Source organism: Nicotiana tomentosiformis, chromosome 2, assembly GCF_000390325.3.
Source record: "Nicotiana tomentosiformis chromosome 2, ASM39032v3, whole genome shotgun sequence".
In the NCBI taxonomy this organism is placed as follows: Eukaryota; Viridiplantae; Streptophyta; class Magnoliopsida; order Solanales; family Solanaceae; genus Nicotiana; species Nicotiana tomentosiformis.
Window position 1 is genome coordinate 45,500,568 of NC_090813.1, and position 12,154 is coordinate 45,512,721.

Sequence of the window (12,154 nt, forward strand, 5' to 3'; positions counted from 1 at the left end):
CGGAGAACTACTACACTCGGTCTTGTCACCTTGTCCATTCATGAAATAGGGAATTAATATTGTCGGTCCCCTACCATGGGCACCCGGTAAGACTCAATTTATACTATTTATGACTAAATATTTTTCTAAATAGGTCGAAGCTCAAACGTTTGAGAAAATCTGAGAAAAAGAATTTATCGATTTTGTTTAGGACCACATAATATGTCGGTTCGGGATACCAACCAAGATTGTGTGTGATAACGGGAAGCAATTCATCTGCAACAAGGTAAGTAAATTTTTCGAGGACCATAAGATCAAAAGGATCCAGTCAACACCTATCACCCTAGTGGGAACGGACAGGCGGAGTCTACAAATAAGACCATACTCCAAAACCTTAAGAAAATGTTGACCGATTCCAATGGAAAATGGAAGGAAATTTTTCCCGAAGTATTGTGGGCATAACGTACGACCTCAAAATCTAGTACCGAGGCCACTCCGTTTTTGTTGGTCTACGGTGCCAAAGCATTAAGACCGGTCGAGGTGGGAGAACTGAGTTTCAGGTTCCGATATGCGACCGAAGAATCAAACGGTGAGGCCACGAACACAAGCCTGGAACTATTGGATGAGAGGCGCCAGGGCACCCTAATCCGGTTGGCCGCCCAAAAACAACGAATAGAAAGATATTACAACCAAAGAGCCAAACTCCAACACTTCAATATCGGGGACTTGGATTTAAGAAAGGTGACACTGAACACCCGGAATCCTAACGAAGGGAAGCTGAGACTGAATTGGAAAGGTCCAAATCGAGTCATCAGGATTACCGACAAAGGTTCGTACAAACTGGAAGCAGGGAACGGTGCACAACTACCGAACAACTGGAACAAGACCCACTTAAAACGATACTACTGCTAAGGTACGACCTCTTTTTTTAATTATTATTTCGAATTGGACTAACACTTGCAGGCAACGACCAAAGGAGAATGTAGTTGTTAGGTCTGAAAGCACGCGTTGCACTCTTTTTCTCTTGAACTGGTTTTGTCCCAAATGGGTTTTCCGGCAAGGTTTTTAACGAGGCAACATTGGATCGTGCTAACTTACAGTCGAAGACATATTTTAAATCGGAGTCGATGGTCACATCAACAATATCCGAGCCCTCCCGAAGATCTACCCCGAATACTGTGGGCCATCACCCTCGGGTCAAGATTTTTAGCAAGGGAGGAAACTTTGTGCTCGAACAGCCCCGACTTGGTGGTTAGAATTTATTGTAAGGGTCATACGGTCAAATGAACCGTATCCGCATAGACCACTCAACCATAATACAAGCTTTTACATACTTACAATCTTGTATGTTACGCACAGAAATGAAAGAAAGTTTCTACCTTGCTAATACACATTTTTGCTCCTTAAAAGTATAGAGCCTAAGGGCTATTCCTACCCGGAGACTATCGAGCCCAAGGGCCACTCCTATCCGAGCCCAAAGGAATACTCCTTCTCGGGGACTGTCGTCCGACATAAACTCGGACGGCTCGGGTTATTGAAACCTGGAGGCACAAAGCCTATTAGGTAGTGCCTAAACTTACAATGCTACGTCCACCCTAAAAACGGTTCAGAGATGTCCGAAGCCTGTTATCAAAACATAAGGCCTTCAAAATAAATTCAAAACTTGCCAAAAGGTTACCCTCGACAAAAGCATCATCTAAGAATACTTAAGCATTTTTGAAAAATTCCCAGTCACTTTGAGTTTTCAAAACCTCGAAAAACAAATGACTTGTTGCTACATTATATCCTATGCTAAGACATTAGAAATGTTTGCAAGGTTAGAAGTCATAAAAAGATGCTAAAATAGTTGAATTTGCCGAAAAGGGAAATTTTTATATATTCTGGAATATCTTTACAAAGGCCCAACAAAAACGAGCTAAATAAAATATATGTATAAGATAATAAAACACAAAAGAAAAAATAAACCTAAGGCATCTACGCTTGATCTCCATCGGAACCCGACTCGTCACCGGAACCGTTGGGGCCTTCGGATTCTTCAGAACCCTCAAAGCCCTCTTCACCTTCAGGTTCAACTAGCTTCTTGGCCTCGATCTCAAGTCTTTTTGCCTCCTCAATATCGGCAGATAGGTCGAAGCCTCGGGCATGGATCTTTTCAAGGGTCTCACTTCGGGATAGCCGCCTCATTATTCAACAGTGGTCTTCAGGCGGGCCTCAGCTGCTTCAACATCAGCCCTTTACTGGGCCACCATGTCTTCAACATCGGTGGAGGTTGTGTGTAGCTGAGCCTTTATAGCGTCACATTCACTGCCGAGGACATCCCGCTCTATCGGAGCTAAGCTTAATTGCGCTCGGAGTTCATCATTCAGTTGGGACCGCTTATCGGCTTTCTCTTTCGCCACCCGACGTTGAACCTCTACCGATGCGAGCTGTGCCTGGGTGATTTCCTTCTCTGAGACCAACCGCTCCATTTTGCTCTTCCAACCATCGGCCATAGTTTGGATCTCATTCATTTCACCTCAGAGTTGGTCGATCCGGTCAATCTTCTGCTGAACTTGCGAGGTTTGGTTGTTAGTCCCCATGTCAAAGTCCTCATTACTAACTTCAAAAACCTTTACCTGTTCGACCAAATCGGCATGTCCAGGACGGTCTGAAGATCCTTGATGGCCCCTTCGTGCTGCTCACGAAGAAGCTTGTACATATCCTTTTCTGGGAAAGCTCCTTAACCTCGAACTCGAGCTAGTTGACCTCGGCCCGATACTGAAAGAAGCTCTTGTGATGAAGTACAGAGGCCTACAAAAGGATGAAAACACATGATAAGTATAAAAACCTAAGTAGAAGTTCGAAGGGTCATAATGATGCCTTACTCGATTCAGTGTTTGCTATGCCTCATTGAAAAGGCACGACACGTCCACTTCATTAATCTTCGCCTAGTCCTCCTCGGTCACCATGCATCGGTGGTAGCTCTCCACTCCTACTAGAGTAGAAACAACCTGGGCATCTTCCGGGACAGTGATGATTATTGACCTCTTGCGGCCGGGATCCATACTCGGGGCAGGGAACTGGTTGATTAACTTTGGGCTCGAATTCAGCATGCCGACTTCTGAAGACATATCGTTTCTCGAAACTTCCAGGTCGCCCAACCCGGAAAAGTCTTCCAAAACGGCTAAATCCACACCGTCAAAAAAGGAACGAAAGGGATCGTCCGCACCATGAACCCCTTCGTTAGAATGCTCGTTCACTGCCCGGGCCTCTTCGAGCATGGACTCGACGTATGAGGGCGACCCTAAAATCTCTATTAATACGAGCGGAGCGGAGCTGACGTATCGAGGACTCTCAACCCTCGTCTCCATATCAGTCTCCCGAACCTGAGGGTGATCGGCCCCCAGTGTCTCCCCCTTGGCTGCCTAATCTTCGAGGGAGGTCGGCCCATGGGCCACTAAAATATTGTCTTCCTCGGGTGCATCCTTGAGCCGAAGAAATGAATCCAAGTCTGGTTCCAGGGAACCGGAGCCTCTCTTTGGCCGATGAGCCAATCTCTTTTTTGGCTTCACCACGGAGGGGGAGCCCGAAGCCTTCCTTTTTTCTTCTTCTTCTTCTTCTTTTCCTCCACTGCAGCCCCGAGCTTCCCTAAAGCGAAGGAATTAACGGATGAAGGCATGTCCTCATTTCCTTCTAAAGGCCTAAGTTCAGTGGTCTTAGGCAAATCTGCAAAAAGAAAAGAGAGGAAATGAGAAATATGATGCAAAAAGAGAGCCTAGCGTTACTTATTCAAGGAGGGAGACCTTACCATGAGAACAGGCTTCCCATTGGCCCTTCGAGAATTCGCGCCATGTACACTCGGAATAAAGCATCTACGAACAAATGCCCTCGATCCACTCCTTGAAGTGAGGGATGGCGTTTGGGACTCGAGCAACAACTACATCACCACAAGTAATAGTAAGAAAAAAAGGAGATAAACATAAAATTAACGTTTAAAGGAAAGATGTACTTACGAGATGTGTTCTACTTCTCGGGGAATGGCATGAACTCGGGGGGGAGGGGGAGGGGGGATCAAGTCTTCAATTCTCACCTAAACAAAGCGCCCCTGCAAGCCCTGGTCCAGATCTTCATCGATACTCGAAAATAGGGCTTTGATGGCCCGGTATGTAAGCTTTATTAGTCCCTCTCGGAAGATTCGGGGACTGTATAGGTGAAGCAGGTGATCGATGGTGAACCGATGAGATTCAGTCTTGTTCACAAATTAACGAAGAAGGATCATGATCCTCCATACTGACGGATGGATCTGACCGAGGCATACTTCGTACCATCTTGCAAAAATCCAAGATAACCGGGTCCACCGGGCCTAGTGTGAAAGGATAAGTGTAAATACTTAGATACCCCTCCACATGGGTAGTAATGGCGTCCTCAGGCCTGTGGATTACTAGGTCCTTAGCTTCCCAGTTGCAATCCTTTTGGACCATGAAAAGGGCGTATTCGGTAATGTAGCATATATATATTGATGCTCCTTCACCTCGGCCTTGCACCGACGAGGGGTTTTCAGCCTTAAAGTCATCTACAACCGAGCAACCCCCGGCGATGAACATTTTTAAGGGAGGCTCGGGAGCCAGTTCGTTGGTAGTCACGCCAGGAGTAAACGTCTTGAGGACGACTATATCGGGAGTGACCGCCTCAATTTCAGCGGTCGGTTGGGAAGAAAAGGCGATTAATTGAGAAACAGATTTGGATGTTTTAGCCATTAATGTTATCTAAAAAAACTTAAAAGGTCTAAAATAAAGGTTTTGAAAAAATGAAGAGTCAATTGTACTGACGGGGTAAAAACCTGGGAATTACTGAAAAATCTTGAAAAATAGAGGTGAAGATATGAAAGTATGAAGAAGATAGTAATAGCTTTGAGACTTGAAGGTAGAAGCTTGGTCAAACGGTGAAAAATGAACGAAGAATGGAGGCTTTTATAGAGATTTCATGATGCTTAGCATTCTGAGATAACCTGCCGATGGTTGACACGTGTTCGAAGTCAGAACGACGCTACTGGCGGGAAGTTTCGTCTCCTTTATCGTTTCTGTTATGGCGTGTTAAAGAAGGAATTGAAAAACATCTGTCGTTTCTCATCGTTTTGGTAAACTCCCTCTCTAAGAAATGAGGGGACTATATGTATATGGGTAAAACTGAGCCCATTGAACATCTTGGTTTCCCGATAAGACAAACGGAGCATGAATATGATCGTAAGGAAGCGAAGTTTGTGCGAGAAGCCTCTCGTATCGGGGTTCGGGCAAGATTCCTACCCTCGGAGACATCGGAACCACGTCCTCCAGGTCCGGTTCGAGCTTCGAACTTCGGAGAACATTATTAAGCGGCTGCATATGACTAATAAAGGGTTATGATATCCGTGTCCAACCGGATATCCCGATATAAATCTCGGCCCGTATCGGCAGAAAATTAGTGATTAGAGAGACAAACAATTTTACCTTTCTTAGAATTGTACTTAGGGTAAAATTTTCCTACTATATAAAGGGAAAAACTTATTGTTCATAAAAAATATTGTAACACACATATCAAGAAAATATACTCATATTCTCTCTGTCATTCAAAGTTCTTATTTTTGTTCATCAGTTCTTCATTAGTGTGAGCTCGGGATCGAAGCCAGGCACTTCGTTAAGCTGTTATTGAGTCCGGGATCACTCTCATTATTGATTTGGCAATTTATTACGTCTTTTATATGTTTAATCTAATGCCATTAATCATTTGTATTGAATTAATCCACATCCTTAAAACCACATAAATTCAATTGTTATCCGTTTTTTTAGGTTAAACAGGAATAAATATTAAAGCTATATATACTGATTGCGTAATTTTTTCATACTACTCAGTAGTATAGTTTGACCTATAATAACAGACTAGTTATGAGGACTAGACTTTACAAAATTGTTTTGGTAACAACAGTCAATTATCATTAACTCCAAAAACTGTTACAAATAAAGAGCCCCCTCCTTCTGCCATGCAAAAGAAAGGCCTCCAACAAACTCAATTATCTAATTACAAAGCAGTTGTTGTACTGGTGTTCTACATCTACTAGCTCTTTTCGAATTTCTAGTAATATCTATTCTACCTATAATCTCCTTTCTAATCTGTTCTACTGCCTCCTCTATATGTACATTTATGCCTCTAAACAATTTCCAGTTTCTAGCTCGCCAAGTGTGATATATTAGAGCTCCATAGATTGCAGCTGCCAGCTCCTTCTTATACTTCTTCCAATGCTTCCTTTGTATGCTTTCCAGAACTTGTTTGATGTCTCCTTATGGTAATTTGATGTCTGTCCATAAGTCAATCTTGTCTTATGGACTGAAACCAGTTGCAAGTGCCAAACAGATGAGACATTGTTTTTGTAGCCTGAGCTTCACATAGACAACATCTTATGTCAACCACTGGTATTTGAATCTTGAGCAATCTTTCTTTTGTGAGTAGCCTTTCTTGCATTTCCAGCCACATTGTAATTCTCTGCTTTGGCATTGCATTAGAGGTCCATATTAAGTCTGCTATCTCCAGCCTTGGTTTGTCTCCTAAGAGTGCAAGATAACTACTCATAATGGAATAGTCACCTTTCACTGTTAGAGTATACTTATCACGTGTGTACTATCCCTGCAAATGAACCTTTAGACTATTAAGTTTCTTCCAATACCAACTGCAGTCTGTAGGAGCCTTATGGTCCCAAAAGTTTGTTTTGTCTTCATATATATCCCATGAACCCATTTAACCCACAAAGACTCTTTGCATATAAGCAACTGCCATATCAATTTTCCTACTGAAGCAACATTCCAGATTCTGCTTCCCTTAATGTTTGATGTTTGGCATATTTCGATATGTGTTGATGTTACTTTATCCATGTTTTAACCGCTTCTTGATGTTATTTGATCTTTAAAATGCCCAACATGGTTTAATTATTGGTTTTATGACTAATTGAGTTGTGTGTGGTGAATTAGGGTGTTTGGAGTGCAAAAATATGAAGAAAAGGTGCTCTAGGTAGAGGAAGAGAGATTGGATGCGTCGCATCCAATCTAGAAAAAGATCAGATTTCGTGCACCCTTAGCAGTGAAGTCAGCCCATAGCATCCGTCATAGCATCCGCACCTGGGTAAAGCTGAGATGGAGGAACTAGGGTTGGATGCGTCGCATCCACCCTCGCATGCAAAGCTGAGAAATAGAGGACGAGGTGGATGCGTCGCATCCACCCTCGCATGTGAAGCTGAGAAATGGAGGACGAGGTGGATGCGTCACATCCACCTTAGCATCAATCCCTGAAGCCGATTTGGACTAGGAATAGGAGAGCTTTGGCCCACGACTTTTGTACGCAATATATAAGCCAAAAACGCCTCCTTTAGGTCATCTAACATATTGGAGAAGGGGGAAAAGCTACAACAAAGTTCTAAAACCACGGAATTCGTCTTGAGTTCCTATTCTCTCTTTCTTTTATTGATTCTTATGCACTCTTGTGAATTTTTGATGATTGCCTGAATATGAGTGGCTAAGAACCATATAGTTCTAGGGTCATGGGCATACATGAATGTTGATGTTTGAAGTTTAATTTGACGAAGTTGATTTTATCATATTGGGTTGTTTATTTAATTCTGTTTTTAATTATTTTGCTGAGTAGCTAACAGTGAAATATTATCTACGAATCTAGAGTTGAACTCGAAAGTGGGAACTCTAGATTGCATATAGAATTAAATAGAGCAAGTTCTTGAACCCGGGCATAGGGGAAAGGATTCGCAATTGGGATAGACATATACCTAATTGCCTTGCTCGGTTGCAATACAAGAATTGTAAATGCGTTCTTGTTAAGTTTAATTCCATAGACATGTAGGTATTAAGTTAGCTTGAATAGGTTAGTAAGGGCTCGACAGACTCTTATGAGTAATATCAACCCTATGAACCAACAATCCAGATAAATCAATTAGTTATTTTAAGCTAAGAATGCAATATGATTGTTAAATAACCTGTGACCCTGGAATATTATCTCCCATTGATTGTTATTTAAAACTATTTAAGTGTTGTGTTGATCTCTGGTATTCCATTACTTGATAGTCTTTAGGTAGTAAATTAGACAATTATCTATTTTATAAGGAATCGCTTGAATTGATAAGCTATTTGAGTTTGAATTAGTCAAAAGTTAATCATAAGTCCTCGTGGGAACGATACTCTATTCACTACTCTATTACTTGACGACCACGTATACTTGCGTGAGTGTGTTTGGTCCCAACAATTTTTTGGCGCCGTTGCCGGGGACTTAGAAATTAGCTATTTTTCTAGATTAGATATTTTTTTTTTTATCTATTCATTTTTTTGTTTTATTTTAGTAGTATTTGTTATTTATTTTAACATGGCATCTTGGAATGAAAATTATTCGAATGATTGTTATTCTTATTTTGATGATCCTTGTCCATATTATGGAGGACCCCACAGGTGGAAAAATTGTCAGAATATTCCCGGGACCGATTTGTGCGCACAATCTCAATCCTTTGAGTGGAATATTTGTAATATATGTGGTGGTCAAGGTGGCCATTGGGATGGTTGTCTTAATCCTGTTCATCCTTCTCTGAGCCCTTATTATGATCTTTCTAATAATGTTTCTGAGTTTGATGGGGGCAATGAAGTGCAGGATATGGAACCTGATGCATATATTAGGGATATTCTGAGGCAAGTAGCAGAGCAATAGGATGAACTCAAAAAAGATATGAAAAGAATGAGGGCAGCAATCACAAGAATGAAGGCCAATATGGAAGAATTGAATGAAGAGAGCGAGTACCAGCAAGAAGATAATTTTGAAAAAGTGGAGATTTTGAGCCATATGTCGCTGGTGGAACAATCCGAAAGATTAGAAATATATGAGGCTCAATGTGAGGAAACTACAAATGAGATTAGATACTTTATAGAAGGAAGAGCTGAATTGGGACAAGAGATCGATAAATTTGGCACTACTATTCACGACTTAGAAGCTCAATTGAATACAAAGGTTGATGCGTCTAACGCCCAACAAAACAGTAATGAGTTGTGTAAAGCTGAAAATGAGCTTATACGCCAAATTGAGGAGCTAAAAGTGGAGAGCCAATCACTCGAGCATATTTTTGTTGATGATGCCCATGTTGAGAAAAGTACACTAGAGCCATGTGAGGAAGTAGATAATATTATATTTGAAGATTCTTGTGTATGCAAATATGAGGATGTAAAGAGCAATACAATTCTAGAGTTAGGGCGTATTGGTCCTCATTCCAATCATTTTTCCACATTGTGTTTAGATAGTAAGATAGTAATCAAGTCATCTGAGCCTATAGGGGAGTCAAAGAGTGAGGATGAGAGTGCTTGTATTCTTGAATTTGTCATGCCAAAAAGCAAAAAATACATTCCTCATCTAAAGGCCGAGAAGTGTAGAGTAAAAAATTTATTACTTGGCCTGGTTATCTTTATAGCCCCACCACTGGAGCATAGTCGCAAACTGGATGCCATGTTAGGGGCTCAATTCATAAGTTCGAGGTGGAGGCAAAAAGTGGTTCACGTCGTGCCGCTACGTTAAATTAGGCACTTGTTGGGAGGCAACCCAGCTTTACTTTTTTTATTTATTTTTGTTTACTTTTTATTTTATTTTATTTTTATTATTTTGTAGTATTTATTTTTGTTTTGTAGGATTATGAGCATAGGAAGCAAAGCCATTAGAAGAGTGCAAAAGCAAGCTACATGGTGAGGACTAAGTGTGGGGTGCCCACACAAAGGACGATGCCTGGGGGAAGTCTGAGTACCTCGTGAGCCGATATTGCTTCGGCCTTTGGCCTACCAGGGAGTCTCGTTTACCCTCTTATTATTTATAGTGTGCATTGAGGACATTGCAAAATTTTAAGTGTGGGGTGAGGAGATCGTTTGGATGAGTTTCTGTGCTATTTTAGCTTAGTTGTAGTACTCATTCTTAAGTGTAGTAGCTTTTGTGGAAAAAAAAACGAAAAAAGTAGAAAAATTGGACTTTTCCCGACGATTGATCTCCTAGACAGTTTTCTTGAGGGATGAAAGTCTAAACAAAAAATCCAAAAATATGTCTTTTAGCTTTCTTTAAGTAGTAATAATCCCCTATGGTTTTTCTTTGTGCCTCATTTTCCATGGGATGTAGTTTAAACCGAGTAATTTTATTTCTATCCGAGTAGATTAGGAAATTAAGAAATAAAAGGAGGAAGAATGATGAACCTAAGCGCCCTTGACTTGTTTCATAGTAGTATATTTATGCTTTGGCATGTGTAGTATCTCCCCTATATTTTGATATTAATCTTGATGCCTTTATATATTGGATAGCAGATTTTGTGATGACTATTTCTCGTTTTCTTGACTTGTGTTCACTTTGCGCTTAATGCTTAATATCTCGTGGCTCCGTAAATACTTGTATTATTTGAGAGTCGGAATGTGACCGTCCTTAGTGAGTCATGTGCCATGTGTGATGAGGTTTTTGTGTAGTCCATGTATTGTACTTGTGTCTAGAACTTGCCCGGTATGTGAGTTGAAGCGAAATTTTAGGTGATGCTCGGTTTGAAAAATGATTTTAGGCTTTCTTTGATCTTTTTGAGCTTATTGCTTATCACAAATAAAATCTATCCCTAGTTAACCCTTTTGAGCCTGTAGACCTTTTATTTGGTACCCACATTACAAGCCTATACCCTTTTTATTCTTAATTGACATTGTTTTGATCCTTTTACCTCTTAAAGCACTTTAATTGTTAGATGAGCGCTAAAAGAAGTAAGAAGGGACTAAGTGTGGGGTGACTTTTGAGTGGAACCAATGAAAGAAAGAAGGGTGCACTTATTTTGTAAAATAATACACCACTAGCGGAAATTGAAAGAAAGAAAAATATAAATGAATAAATTGTTGTCTTGTTCTTGCTAGTGGGTATGAATTAAAGTAGTGCTTAAAGAAAGAGGAAATATTGTTGGGGTGATATTATTTGTGAAATTGAAGTGGTGTTGAAGAATTTGCGCTTAAGTTATTTGATGATGTGTTAAAGTGCTTAGGAGGTTGAGTCACTATTCCTAAAATATATCCTACCTTTCCCTTAGCCCACATTACAACCATGAAAAAGTCCTAATTGATTTTAGATCGAGCGAGCTTACATTAGTAGAGATTTACATTAAGGGCAAGCCTATGGTACCAATTGCATGCATGTGACTTCATTGTGAGAGTGAGCGATTTTCTTTGATATATGTGAGTCATTAAAATATATTTGATCATGAGATTCGAATGTGTGGATAGAAATCTCTCTCTTGTTCTTGTTGTGAGGGCACATGGTTTCATGAGGGATAGGTAACGTTATTAGACTTGTCTATGATGTTGGGTGTTTAAGCCATGAGTGCATTGTGACATTGAGTCGGTTTTTGAGGTTAGGATTGTTGTGAGCATGTTGTTTTTGTTTGAATATTTTTAAAGAATGACATAAGTAAAGGGAAGTGTATGTGATGCATATTCTAGAGCCTAATTGTAGCAAATAACCATGGTCATATGTGTAGTGTACTTTGAATTATAAGAGCTTAATTTTGTTTCGTCTACTATAGGATGGTTTGTTCGAGGACGAACAAAGGTTTAAGTGTGGGGTAGTGATGTTTGGCATATTTCGATATGTGTTGATGTTACTTTGCCCATGTTTTAACCGCTTCTTGATGTTATTTGATCTTTAAAATGCCCAACATGATTTAATTATTGGTTTTATGACTAATTGAGTTGTGTGTGGTGAATTAGGGTGTTTGGAGTGCAAAAATATGAAGAAACGGTGCTCTAGGTAGAGGAAGAGAGATTGGATGCGTCGCATCCAATGTAGAAAAAGATCAGATTTCGTGCACCCTTAGCAGTGAAGTCGGCCCATAGCATCCGCCATAGCATCCGCACCTGGGCAAAGCTGAGATGGAGGAACTAGGGTTGGATGCGTCGCATCCACCCTTGCATGCAAAGCTGAGAAATAAAGGACGAGGTGGATGCGCTGCATCCACCCTCGCATGTGAAGCTGAGAAATGGAGGACAAGGTGGATGCGTCGCATCCACCTTAGCATCAATCCCTGAAGCCGATTTGGACTAGGAATAGGAGAGCTTTGGCCCACGACTTTTGTATGCAATATATAAGCCAAAAACGCCTCCTTTAGGTCATCTAACATATTGGA